The 14352-nt window shown below is 41.8% G+C and overlaps 1 non-coding gene across 1 annotated transcript; it reads left to right on the forward strand.

The window, feature by feature from the left end:
- The first annotated feature begins 1687 nt into the window (after positions 1-1687).
- On the forward strand, positions 1688-1794 carry LOC111727507. The gene has a single exon (XR_002775056.1). It is a non-coding gene; the product is annotated as a U6 spliceosomal RNA (small nuclear RNA).
- Positions 1795-14352: the final 12558 nt, after the last annotated feature.

A 14352-nucleotide genomic window follows, 5' to 3' on the forward strand; every position in this document is an offset into this window, starting at 1 on the left:
AAAAAAAAAAAAAGAAAATAGCCAGGCATTGTGTGGGCACCTGTTGTCAGAGGTACTTGGGAGGGTGAGGCAAAATAATCCCTTGAGCCCAGGAATTTGAGGTCGTTGTGAGCTATGATGCCACGGCACTCTACCAATGGTAAAAAAGTGAGACTCTCTCAAAAAACAAAAACGAAAGGGGGGAAGCGCCTGTGGCTCAAAGAAGTAGGGCGCTGGCCCCATATACTGGAGGTGGCAGGTTCAAGCCTGGCCCCCAGCCAAAAACAAACAAACAAACCCTCCCATTCTAATGTCTATGTAACTAGGTTCAACACAAACTATTCTAAAGAGGCTCAATGCCTGAAATTTAGAAACCAAACTATCACTCTCCTCCTCTAACTCCAACTCCAGCCTTATCCTACAGTTACTGAAAGACTGGAGAAGTTGAATGATCTCACTATTGTGTCTATAATATCTTCCTCCACGACAGATTCACTTAATCTGGGACACTCCCTCTTTTATACTTTGGCAATCTTCAAGTCCCATTAAAAACACCTTCTTAAAACAAAAAACACAACCTCCTTCTGGATACAGTGTTCTGAATAATAGAAGCCCCAAGCTTTGAAATCTGGCGCTTCCCTTAGAGATTATCTATTTAGACCAAATTCCAATTCACTTCTCTGAAAGTCTCTAGGATTAAGAGCATCGGCAAGTTCTTAGATTAATACAGCTGTACAAAGACCATATCCAAATACACAAGGAGGGGGTACTCATGTTGGTAAAGGCAGGACTGAAAATTCAATCCTTCTATATGATGTGAGAAAGCTTAATACAAGACATTGGTGCATAACAAAAAACACAAGGCACTACAGAGTCACTGCCTCAAAGGTAGGTCAAGGCTATGTTACAGAGATAACACACGCTTGATATCAAAATTATTCCATTCCTGGGTTATACAGAGCTCTAAGAAAATATGACCACCCCAGGATCCATGTGGCTTTCCCTAGAAACAGACCATCTCCGTACAGATTTTTTGGTGTTGTATCAAACCAGCAAAAACTAACAACTTTCAAATCCTACAAATCAACTTTAAAGCATCTGTAGTTTACTAGTTGAGGGAACAAGAAACAAGGCTACCACATGGGAAAGTACAGAGATGTCAAAGAAATCCTGAATTAGTCTTGTAATCATGAATACAGAGGATTGTTCAAGGTTTCATGGATAAAGTCCTGGCAAAGTTCCTTTCAGGCAATGCAACTGCCTCTGAGATGACCGATGTGGCAAGATGGGCTCAGATTACCAAGGACCAATGGCTTGCTGGCAGAAACATGGGGCAATCTGTTGAGAGCAGATCAACTTCTCCATCCTAAAATTTTAAATTCTGAGGGCACACAGCCACTTTGGCATTAAGAAAAAAGCAGTTTGGCAGCCAATTTGGAGATCTGATCTGGCAGCAAGAGTTCAGTCTCATATATAACCTGAGAGGACTCAAAAGTTATCAGCCTCATTTAAGGTTTAAGGCCAGGAGCCCAGCAACTATTTTTGTTTCACCAAACCGCTGAGTGATCTTTAAATGAATTTTGCCTGTTTCCATTTTGTAACAATATCTGTCTTTTTAGCTATTCTGAATACATCATAGTTAATTAACTAGAAGTCAACTTTAAAGCATACATGAATCTAAGAAACAATGTCATCAAAACCTTTTACTGCACTCACCTCAGCAGCACACACACTAAAATTAGAAGGACACAGAGAAGATCAGCCAGGCCCCTACACAAGAATGACACACAAATTTGGGAAGTGTTTAAGAAACACACCCGAAGACTCTTTTGCAAAATGAGCAATTCAAATGTACAACAGCAAAATATATTACGCTCTCCATGCTAGAGTGGTGGTTCTCACACTTTATCATACAGGAGAACCACCATCAGATTGCTATTCTCTACAGTGAACTCCAAGATTTCACATTTCTAAGGGGTTCTCCAGCTTCTAATGCTGTTGATTTGAGAACTACACTTCGAAAACCACTGCATTAAAGCATGGAAAGCCCAATTCCAATCTTGTAGGAAAGAAGTCCACTACTCAGCCTGAGCTGAGGACTGAGGTGTCTGTGTCAGGGTTAGAATGGAGAGTTCTCTGTGTTTGTGTATGAACTTGGGTCCTGGCCTAACTACCTCTGCACCTGAGTTTAGAGTTTTCCTTCTATAATGTAAGTGGTAGTAAGTGAGGCAGTCAAGCAGTTATGGGCAATAAGGCTGTCCTTTATTTCTCCCGAGGGGGCATCCCTTTTTCCTTGCTAGGAACCTGGGAGGTTTTGGGTCTTTTCATCAGGTCTTCAAAGATCTTATTATGCATGTAAAAGAACATGTATCCAGTGCCAGCCCTAGATTTCTGCATAAGGTCCTCTTGGATATTTGACACGTGCATATCATTGTAAGTGAACCAGACCTGCCTGTCAAAGTCAAAGGCATCACAGAGATAATGGCCTGAATTTGGAGTCTTCCCAAGATGGCTGACAACACCAATAAGCCGATAGGTGTAACGATCATCCTTATCATCATTTCTTTTCGGTTCTGTGGCTTTAGGCTCTGTCTTCTTATCTAAAATGCCTTTCTTTCCAGGGTTCTGATTGGAATCTAAAGCACCTTGGTACATCACAACATCTTCTTGGAGATTTAATTCTGCGGGTGGACTGCAGCCCTCTGTGTGACTCTGGGGAACTAGCTTTCTAAATCTTCCAAGCGGTGCCTGCTGAGGCTCAGGGGACATCACAGTATCTTCTTGGAGATTTAATTTTGTGGGTGAACTGGAGTCCTCTGTGTGACTCTGAGGAACTAGCTTTCTAAATCTTCCAAGTGATGCCTGCTGAGGCTCAGGGGATGTCCCAATATCTTCTTGGAGATTTAATTTTGTGGCTGAACTGGAGTCCTCCATGTGACTCTGGAGAACTAGCTTTGTAAAATTTCCAGGCGGTGCCTGCTGAGGCTCAGAGGACATCACAGTATCTTCTTGGCTATTTAATTCTGTGGATGAACTGGAGTCCTCCGTGTAACTCTGGGGAACTAGGTTTGCAAAACTTCCAAGTGGTGCCTGTGGAGGCTCAAGGACTTCATCGCAGATTGTTATCTCGTCGCACAGCAGGGTCTGTTCATCAAAATCTTCAATCTCGACTGGAGTTCCAACTCTTTGATTTTCATGCAATTTTTCAGTAAACGCAGGGATCCTATTGAAACCTCTGAACATACGGGTTTGCTTGTATTTCTTTATTCGGGGATCTTCAGAAACTTTTTGAGAACGATCTTTTGCAACACGTACGTCTCGTGTGTCTGAATGGCCGGCGAATTCGCCTCCATCTCTTTGGAACATCTGGGAAAAGGAGGTGCCTCCCAGATACATCACTGAGCTAGCTAACAGTTCTCTTTCAATGAGTGTCTTCTGTTTTAAGCGTGACGATTCTGACTGCATTATATTCAGTTTGGCCACTTTCCTCAGTTCTTTTCGCTCTTGTTTTCTGCTTGCCCTTTTACAGACCCATTCGGGTCCTGACACATCTGATCGAAGGTGTTGTGCCAGGGAATCCTTGGATTCCAAGGTCAGCTTAAGTGAGGATGTTAATGAGCTGAGGCTCTCAGGATTCATCTTTTGAAAAACTTGCAGTGCTCCGAAATCTTTTTTTTGTACATTCTTGCTCACGGGAACAGGTGGTTTGGTGCTGTCATTGCAATAAGCGGTCACGTTTAGGTGCTCAGACACAATGACTTCCTGGTCATCCTTCACTAAGGACCAAACGTCATTGAAGCCATAGCGTTTCAGATGAACAATAAGGATTCTGGGTAGCGTGCAAAATTGGTGTTCTCCGATAGAAATCTTGTGGCTACACTTCGCACAATTATACTCAAGCTCTTCCGCTTCAAAGAAAAGATCAAACATAGACTGAATAGATGAAGATGATAGTTTCGGTCCTTGAGGAAGGTTGACCGACAGGTAATTGTTCAGTTCTGCCTTGAGCACCACGTGACCGCAAGCACTACAAACAATAGAGCGCAGCAACTCAAACTCAAAATTACTGTTGATGGGACAAAAAAGCTCTTTGGTGGCCTCCTTGTCGGTGGGAATTTCTTCAGGGGAATTTTCTTCCTGAAATTCGCTTCTAGTCTTCCAAACTGTGCAGAAGCTTCCCAGGCTCTCTTTCAGCTGATCGAAGCAGTGACCTAAGAACTCATGAGCGTCATTCTGGATGTTGCCAGAGAATATATCTGCAACTGACGAAACGGCTTTTTTAATACTCTGAAGTAATAACTCCTTGACTTTGGTGTTATAAATATCTTTCAAAACAAGCAGCTGTGTCAAGGACAGGCTCAGAGCATCGAGGGGAATGTTACCCCATGGGAAATGCTGATACAGTAAATCTTCAGCAAACGATGGAATTGCAAATAGGCACTGTAAGACTGAATTCATGTAACAAGTGTTCCCCAAATTTGGGAGGCCTTGCCACAATTTCTCTGGGTATAAATCAAAAGAGGTCTTCAATTTTTCCCATTCTGGGCCATTCACAGTATTCTTTGATTCCATCAGAAATGCCAAAAATGTTTTCTCGGTCAGAGTTTGGAGAAGACTTGTGGTACCTAGGTCAGGGTTTCCCAAAGAGCCGGACTTAGCTGAAGATCCAAATTCCAATTTCTTATTCCCTTTTAAGTCGTCAAACTTCAGTAACTTCAATTGTTTCTCCCACTTGTGCCTTATGTACCTGAGGGTATCTCGCTTAGATTTCTTATCCTTGGTGACGTTTTCTTTCCCATTCTCATTCATCTCTGACTTAGATGGTGTCATTTGGTTCCCCTTATGCAGACTCTCTACCAGCCCTTCGCGAATAGGTGTTGATGATTTTGACATGAGTAAAGGTATCTTCTTAAGGGCAGGTTTTTCACTTCCCTTTCCCGACTCAGCAAGTAAGTATCTTGATTTCTTCAATACTTTGTAAAACGAAGTTTGGTGGGCTTCTTTCTCGGTTTTTGTGCTGCCGACGCCATCCTTTTGCATATGAGGTCTCTTGCATGGTTGAATCTTGTTTTCACGAACTCGGTCTAAGAATAACTTTAACTGTTCAGCATCAGAGGAGGATAATTTGTCAATGAACAAGAAGTTATTGTTTTGGAAAGTTAAATGCAGGTGATTTTGCTTTTCTCCGTAAGATCTGAGGACCACATTTTTAATATTGTTACTTAGTCGAAAAATTTTGTATTGTCCATTGTTGAAATAGAGCACCAGCTTAATCTTTTTCTTTCCTTCCACTGTTTCGATGTATACTTCTTTTGACTTAGACATTCCAGACTTCCTGCTCCACAGCTGGACAAAACCATGCACCATTGTAGCAGCCATGATTTCTTTACAAATAAAACACAGGAATCGTGAATGACTGACAATGTTGACGTTCGGAATTGTTTTGCAACTTCACCTGCAGAGACAACACCCAAGAAATAGTTGTTTAGTTCTCTACACAGAATAATCTTATTTTTAGTATTGATTTTTATCTCAGATTCTAGCTATCCATTCTGCTCTTTAGTGATGTGACCCTGTCAACTTAGACCCTCGACAACTAAATGGATCCCCTCTTGGTCCAGGGGGCCCCAGAAAAACTTTAAAACTGAGTGCCTGGTCATGAATGGGAGGGAAGTCAGATATCCCTCCCCCTCCTTTTTATGGTTCAAACACAACTGATCAGCACTGATGTTGAAACAGAGATAGTTAAGACAGAAGAAACAGACTCTTTGTTGACAGTAAGATATTAATTTTTTTTTTGAGACAGAGCCTCAAGCTACACCCTGGGTAGAGTGCTGTGGCATCACAGCTCACAGCAACCTCCAACTCCTGGGCTCAAGCGAGTCTCCTGCCTCAGCCTCCCAAGTAGCTGGGACCACAGGCGCCCGCCACAACACCCGGCTATTTTTTGTTTGCAGCCATCGTCATTATTTGGCGGGCCCGGGCTGGATTTGAACCCGCCACCTTAGGTGTATATGGCTGGCGCCTTAGCCACTTGAGCCACAGGCATTGAGCCAAGATATTAAATTATCAAGAAAACTTAAGTCCACACAGGACAATGGTTAACTTACCTGCAGTACACCAATGTGCTTAAATACATCACTTTAGTTGGCATATTTTGGGTTGTCTCTGTTTAAAAGACTTCCTTATCTTAACTCAAACCATTCCAAGTATTTAGACAGACCTTTATTTCTTTAATGAATTACAGATCAAAGAATGTTTAAACCCACCTATAACCTGTAAGCCCGAGTTCAAGATATCTTGCCTTTTGGGGTCAAATTAATATACACCCTCCATGTATTGATTTATAATTTTATCTGCAATTCCTATCTCCCTAAAATGTATAAAACCAAACTGTAACCTGACTGCCTTGATACCACTTGCCCAAGACTTCTCAGGTGTGGTTTTTCGAACCATGGTCACACACATTGACTCACAATAAACTTCTTTACATTATTTTATGGAGTTTGGGTTTCTCTCTTGTTAAAAAATCAAAGACTTTTGAGAGCCTCCCATAGTTGCATGAAGGCAGAAGTCTTGGGTAGTAAGGCAAGACTACTATAGAAAAAAGTCAAGAAAAGTTATTTAACTGTGTGTTCTCACTTATAAGTGGAAGCTAAACAATGGGTAGACATGATCATACTGAGTTGTCTTAATCAACAATGAAGACTCAAAAGTGGAAAGGAAGAGAGGGGTGAGGGATATAAAATTACCTACTGGGTACAATGTACACTATTCAGGTGATGGGTAAATTAAAAAGCCTACACTTCACTATGCAATTCATCCATGTAACAATAAGCCACTTGTACTTCCTAAATCCACTTAAATAAAAAATGAAAAAAGAAACTATACATGCTAACATTTTAAAAGTTACTTGAATAACAACAAAAATGCTTGGATAAAACTCAAAATCTATACCCATACACTAAATCTAATTTCCACCCCAATATCAGATTCCATTCTGATTAATTTCCCTACTTCCATGAAATCCTGAAACATCTGGCAGACTTTCAATAGGTAACTGAAAAGCATACTCAATAGGGTCTTAAGCATAAACATACAACACGCTAATCTTCCTGTCAGACAATGACCCCCCAGGGCAACCACAGTAAGTAAGAAAGTGGAGATCCTATGTGGCTGTCAACCCAGTAACAGATGAACATCCCTGGTGTCTAGAGCACTTCATATATAAACCACTCAAAGTAAGTCAATCTAACTCCTTCCACATCTAGTTACGCTCCTACATTATACTTGGTACTAAGGAACATCAATTTATTCTACCCTTTATTTTAAAAAGTTAAAATATAATAACAAGAACTTCTTACCTATCAGCTACAGGGCAATGAAGCTCCTATGGCCAACTGTGGCCACAGGGCCCACTTAACCTGAGCTAGCTCCCTATATTCAAAACTAGTGAGGAAGGATCAGATGTACTCAATCACTGAAAATTAAAAATTTCTGAATAACTCTGGGGCAAATCCGAATTAATGAGTTATCAGCACTACAAATGTTTCTATCGGAAAGTGTATCTCCAGGAGTCACCTGGAAATTGTTTTCTACTAAATATCTAAATATTATTCCCGAATCTTGTCTATGCTATTAACTTGCTTAGCAAACCCTGTCTATGTAGGAAATACTAAAGGAAAGTTCTTCTCAGTCCCTGTTCAAATTATCAAAAACTGAAAATTGCTGGAGCATAAATTCATGGGGTTTTTGTTTTATAAAGTATAACCTATGTTCAGTGAAGTAGGGACTGCACCCATCCATATCCCAAAGTGCCTACGCAGCCAAGTAAGAATGATTGTATTTATCACGGTGGAAATGGGGCCATAAAAACATTTAATAACAGCAAAAAATTCAAGTATGCTGGATTATTTACAGTTCATTGTCCTATTGCAGATGCTAAGTAAGGATTCAAACTATTTCCTCACCACACAAGAAGATTAAGTCTTAATTGTTCTTTTGCATTTCAGCAACTTGAGAGAACCTGAAACCCCACAGTAACTTTGAGTCTGCCTTCAAACATTTTGTAATCCCAGCTCATTTGTATTTATCAAATGCAGGTTTTAGCTCGCTATTTAGAACTTACTTGAAACTTATGAATTGTTTATTTCATAAGTTGTCTCAGCAGCCCCTGTAGCTCAGTGGGTAGGGTGCTGGCCACATACACCGAGGCTGGTGGGTTCGAACCCAGCCTGGGCCTGCTAAACAACAACAATGACGACTGCAACAAAAAAATAGCCAGGCATTGTGGCGGGCACCGGTAGTCCCAGCTACTTGGGAGGCTGAGGCAAGAGAATCGGTTGAGCCCAAGAGTTTGAGGTTGCTGTGAGCTGTGATGCCACAGTGCTCTATCCATGGTGACAGACTCTTGTCTCAAAAAAAAGAAAACAAAAAAAAACACCTTATTTTCTCTGGGTGGCGCCTGTGGCTCAGGGAGTAGGGTGCTTGTCCCATATACCAAGGGTGGCGGGTTTGAACCCGGCCTCAGCCAAAACTGCAAATAAATAAATAAATAAATAAAGCCTCAAGCTGTACCCCTGGCTATTTTTTGGTTGCAGCCGTCACTGTTTGGCGGGCCTGGGCTAGATTCGAACCCGCCACCTTGGGTGTACGTGGCTGGCACCTTAGCCACTTGAGCCACAGGCGCCGAGCCAGTAAATAAAAAATAAAAAAAAAACTCATCTCTTCTAATGATAGCTAACATAAAGAAAGGCCCTCCTAGCATTTCCTCCCTCTGCCCTCAAAAGTATAGTTAAGAGACATGTGTTTATATAAAATGATGTCTCCATTCATCATTCCTTCTTCACAGTCCAAGCTGCTTACATTTCATTCCAAAATAAATGAAACCTATTTTGAGCCTACTGAGCATGAGAAGTGAAGACTAAGAACCATTTTGCTAATGTACAGCTGAGTGGTCTAACCACTGCCTAAGTTCCTGGTACATCTGAAGCTTAAATCTCCTTCTTCATTCTGTCTCATCACTTCAAGGCTTATGTGAAGCCTTCAATTGCTTGTTTTTAGATTTTAAACTAGCATGGATTGGTTCTCCAAGACTCTACTGGAGAGTACTATGTGACTATCCTATGAAGCCTAAAATAAACTTCAGCAGTAGTAACATTTCTCCTCCCTTGTCACCGCCATCAGATTCAAACCATATGGCTAACAGCTACATTCCAGAGTAATAAAAGCCAACATCGTTTTCCTCTCAATTTCACCTACAAACTCAGTCCATCAAATTTATCCTATCAACTAGTAGTGCAAGTCTCTGGGCTAGCTGCTGATCTCAAAGCATAGCCAGACACTCACAAAATGGCACTACTCCTGTCAGATCTGGCATGACCTATGGTACCAAGAAGTTGGCTGTAGGGTTAAAAAAAAACTAGAAGTGTCTGCTTTAGTGTTAATTTACTACTTCACTCTACACGGATCTTCTTGGTAACTGAGATATTTGCTCAGCGTGTGCTCTACACGGCATCTTATGATTCAGTGAAGGTCTGTTCAATGTTGAGTATTGGAGCCATTGCTCTCAGGGACAGAGAGGATGTAAGCATTCGCTGTACCTTAGTAATTTAGACTCTAAACATCACTATCTAACTATCACAATAGAAGAGGGGTTTAATCCCAGTGGGGACAAAGGATCTTGGAAAGTAACCTTTCAAAGCCATTTTCTAGGGCTTGACATATCCAAGTTGGGCGAAGAAGTGTTTATAAATGAAAGAGGGTCTCTTGGAGTGTCCTGTCTTAGGCCCTACCTCAACTCCCCCAAATGCCTGGCTTAGCCTCATCCTCTGCAGAGCAAGTAAGAAAACTGGTTAAGTAAGCATGTCTACAAGCCCAAGAACCTAGAAGCCTAGGTCATTAATTCTATATTAAGATAGACTAGTCCCTCTTTATATGCAGTTTCATTTTTTTTTTTTTTGCAGTTTTTGGCCGGGGCCGGGTTTGAACCCACCACCTCCAGTACATGGGGTCGGCACCCTACTCCTTTGAGCCATGGGCACCGCCTGGTTTCACTTTCTACATTTTAGTTACTGGTAGTTACAACCACAACCACAGCCAAAAAATATTACATGAAAATTACATAAATAAACAATTTATAAGTTTCAAATAAGTTCTAAGAGGCGAGCTGTAATCTCATGCCCTGCCACCCCATACACCTGGGCCATGAATCATCCTTTCGTCCAGTTGTCTACACTGCCTGCATCTGATCTACTGTCTCACAGCATGTGTGTTCAAGTAACCCTCCTTCTTCTCAGTTATGGCCCCAGACAGCAAGAACAGTGATGATGGCAGTTCAGCTATACCAAAGACAAGCCATAAAGTGCTTCCTTTAAGTAAAAAGGTGAAAGTTCTCGGTTTTAAGAAGGAAAAAAAAAATGTATGTTGAAGTTGCTACCTTCTACAGTAAGAATGAATCTTCTCCAGGAAATCATGAAGGAAAAAGAAATGCTCGCTAGTTTTCCTGACGCACTTCAAACTGCAAAAGTTACAGCCACAGTGTGTGGTAAGTACTGAGCTTGGATGGAAAAGGAATTATATTTGTGGGTGGAAGGCGTGAACAGAAACATGTTCCGATGGATGGCAATGGGGTTCAGTACTATTCTAGGTTTCTGGCATCCACTGGAGGGGGAGGGGCTGGGAACATATTTTCCCAGATAAGGGGCAGACCACTGTCATGTCCTAAGGACCTTTGCCACTTTGGCACTATGTACCCTCTGTATCCTGCATTTGTATCTCCCACCATTCAGGTTTTTATTATTTCAAGAGAAAAAAAAAACCCTTGAAAACAAATGAGTATACGCCTTTCAAATCTGAATATGCATTTCTCAATCCCCAAGTGTTCGTGACGAAATAGTAATTTTAGAAAGAACATTATTTTCGTTCAAGCATTTTAGTGCAATGGACAAATGCTTTGAGAAGACAATCATTTGTTTTGGAAAGTTGAGAGGAAGCTACAGCCTGGAGGCAGATTAATGAACCCTAGATGGCTCTAGGGCAAATGACTATGAAAAAGTAACATTTCTCTGTCAGTTCTCTTCTGCTGATATAGGACAACTGTGACCAGCTATAGAAAACCAAGTATGGGCTCGGCGCCTGTGGCTCAAGCGGCTAAGGCGCCAGCCACATACACCTAAGGTGGCGGGTTCAAATCTCCAGCCCAGGCCCGCCAAACAACAATGAATTGGCTGCAACTAAAAAATGGCCAGGCGTTGTGGCGGGCGCCTGTAGTCCCAGCTACTTGGGAGGCTGAGGCAGGAGACTCGCTTGAGCCCAGGAGTTGGAGGTTGCTGTGAGTATGATGCCATGGCACTCTACCCAGGGGGATAATAGCTTGAGGCTCCGTATCAAAAAAAAAAGAAAAGAAAAGAAAACCAAGTATGTGTTTATCTCATTGAATAGGTGAAGGTCAAGGTGGTGTGGCACAGGTGGTAAGTTTAAATTATTATTTTATTTCACAACTACTCGAAAACATGGGACACAGGAAAACAAAGACAGGCCAGGCATAGTGGCTCACGCCTGTAATCCTAGCACTCTGGGAGGCTCAGGTGGGTGGGATGCCTGAGCTCAGGAGTTTAAGAACAGCCTGAGAAAAAGTGGGACCCCCATCTCTACTGCAAACAGAAAAACTAATCAGGCCTTGTGACGGGTGCCTGGAGTCCCAACTACTTGGGAGGCTAAGGCAAAAGGACTCCTTAAGCCCTGGAGTTTAAGGCTGTGAGCAATGATGCCGCGGCACTCTACCTAGAGCGACAGAGTAAGACTGTCTCAGAAAAAGATACTAGATAAAGATACTTGCTCAGTAACCTAAGTACACCTCACTGAACAGAAATGATGAAGGACCCATGAGGTGGTGTGCCAGTCCATATACTGATATATATTCACTTTTCCACAGTGAACCACTCGAGTCTCCAATCATTTCTGGGTATTTCAAATTATCCCAAACAAGAGCTTTAAAAAGAAAAACAACTTCAACTCACATTTTCAACTACACATGGCTTAGTAATCTTTGACAAGCCAATTCCACGATCAGCGCCCATGAAATGACATGGGAAATGACCATCTAAATCTAAAGCTCTTTCTCGGGACTCCATGAGACTATGACTCTAACTACAACATAATTAAACCTACAAAATTCCCCATGACACTCTAAATAAAATTCTCTCCAACAATCAGATGATGTGCACTAAATCTGGGCTTGGAAACTGAGTGCACCATACAAAAATTATGGGAGGATTGGGTAGATGACTCTTTTGAGTCTGGCAAATATAAAGAGGAGATTCTGAATAGCCAAGGCGCCTTCATCTACCCATTCATTCATTAAACAAGTATGTATGGAGAGCTAGAAAACATTACTATTAAGCTCTAGGGATTTCAGAATGGAAAGAAACATGCTCTCATAAAATTTCATTCTAGCCAGGGATTAGAAAGTACAGTCTACACACGTGAATATATAGAATATATAGAATACCAGATGGTGGTAACTGCTAAAGAGAACAAAGTTAAGGGAACAGAGTGCGCCAGTGGTGATGAGGATCTGCTTGCTGCTTGCACCAAGTGTGGACATAAAGTTTGTGTGCAATTTACTCTGTTAAACCATTTTAAATTGCACACGGATTTTATGCCCACAAAGGCTGACAGCGATGACAGTATGCAACCGGGTCTTGAAGGAATGAGGGAAGAAAACGAAAGTGAGATGCAGAGTGCTCCAGGCAGGCAGAAGAGTAAATGAAAAGGTCCTGGGGCGGGAACGTCCTTGGTACCTTAGAGACAGAAAGCAGACCAATGTGGCTGAAGAGGGAAAAAGATTTTAAGAGAAAGGGGCGAAAGTTTTGTTAAAAAAAAATAGTAATAATAAAAAAGAAATTGAATGGACTAGTAACCTCGCTGAGCAGCAGCAAGGGCTGACTTAGGCTGGCAGTCATGAATTCACAGCAAGACCAATCAGCATGTATTTTTCTCCAGCTACATTGAACTGCCCAGTTGCCATGGTGCAGATATGTAAAACAGGCGAAGCCTTCAATTTAACTTCTTTGAGGTTTGGCCATTCACAAGTAACCAAGTAAGAGGAAAATGGGAGCTGAAGGTGTAGAGAAGGAAATAATTCTAAATATAAACCCACGAAAAGGTAAAATGGAGACAGTGGACGGAAAACACATGAAAAGGCCTAAGTATCATGAAATACTGGGGGGGGGGGTAGGGGAGAAGCATCAGGGGACCAGGAATCCAGCCCCCCTTTTAGCAGTTATAATTCTGCCCCCTGCTTCTCAGCAGCTGTCAACTGCTTGCAAGACTTCCTTCTCCTATTCTCCTCCCACCTTCCTTTCTGTTCTATTCATTCTCATCCTGGCTCCAAAGCGGGAATTAAATAATGGGAATGGGGGTGGAGAGTTGAATGTTAGGGGTATGCGGAATGGGTCAGAGGCAGGCATGATCAGATGCAGGGGGTAGGGGGCAGCGGGCCGAAGGGGAAAGAAAACCATCCCCACTCTTTTTTCACCCTCCCGATTTTGGGTTAAAGGTCAACACATCAAGAGCCGCATGGCCTCTAGAGAATTAGCAATTAAATCCTGTCATTATGTTTGGTCCCAGCTTCAGTGCGCGGTGGCTTTTCAAAATGATTGGATCAGGGCAGACTCTCTTTTTTCTTTCTCTGGTTTGAAGGTGCATTTCTGCACTCAGCCAGCGTCCAAGTCATTGTATAGCAGAGAAATGCCATTATTTTGCCTCTTGACATACACTGCACATAAATCTCTCCATAGGAGGCCCTGACCAAAATGGGAAGAATTCTCTAGACAAGCAAATTGTTCCCACGAACTATTCAAGCTTTGGGCCTTTCCTGACAGACAGATTGGGCAGAGCATTTTTCCCCCCATTCTTGTAAAATTATGCTGGTGCTATTAATAAGACATAGGTGATTAGGAAAACAGAATGCAAAGACTGGTTTCCAGAATTTAAATACGATTTCATTAAGAAAGAGTGTTCTTCCACGAGAACGCATGTACTTGGATACACTGAAATCATGATAAATGAGGCTTTCTGGAAATTAATTCCTTTTCTCCTGTTGCAACCCTCCTAGTATTTGGCAGCCCTTGCTGCGAACTACTGCATTCATTTGGGCATTCACTTACTAATTACAACATCTGATAACCTATCAACTATGAACCTCAACCATGGACCACATCCAAACAGGAAGCAGTGAAATATTCCAGACAGGTTTTAAGACAAATATAAACAATGGTAGTTCAAGGGAAGTGTATTAAGAAAGCAAAATTCAGTTCCTGATGCCTGAAGGACATGTGGTTTCTGCCATCTCAGCTTTTTTTTTTTTTT

This window comes from Otolemur garnettii, unplaced genomic scaffold (genome assembly GCF_000181295.1).
Source record: "Otolemur garnettii isolate 467f Iridium unplaced genomic scaffold, OtoGar3 scaffold00109, whole genome shotgun sequence".
In the NCBI taxonomy this organism is placed as follows: Eukaryota; Metazoa; Chordata; class Mammalia; order Primates; family Galagidae; genus Otolemur; species Otolemur garnettii.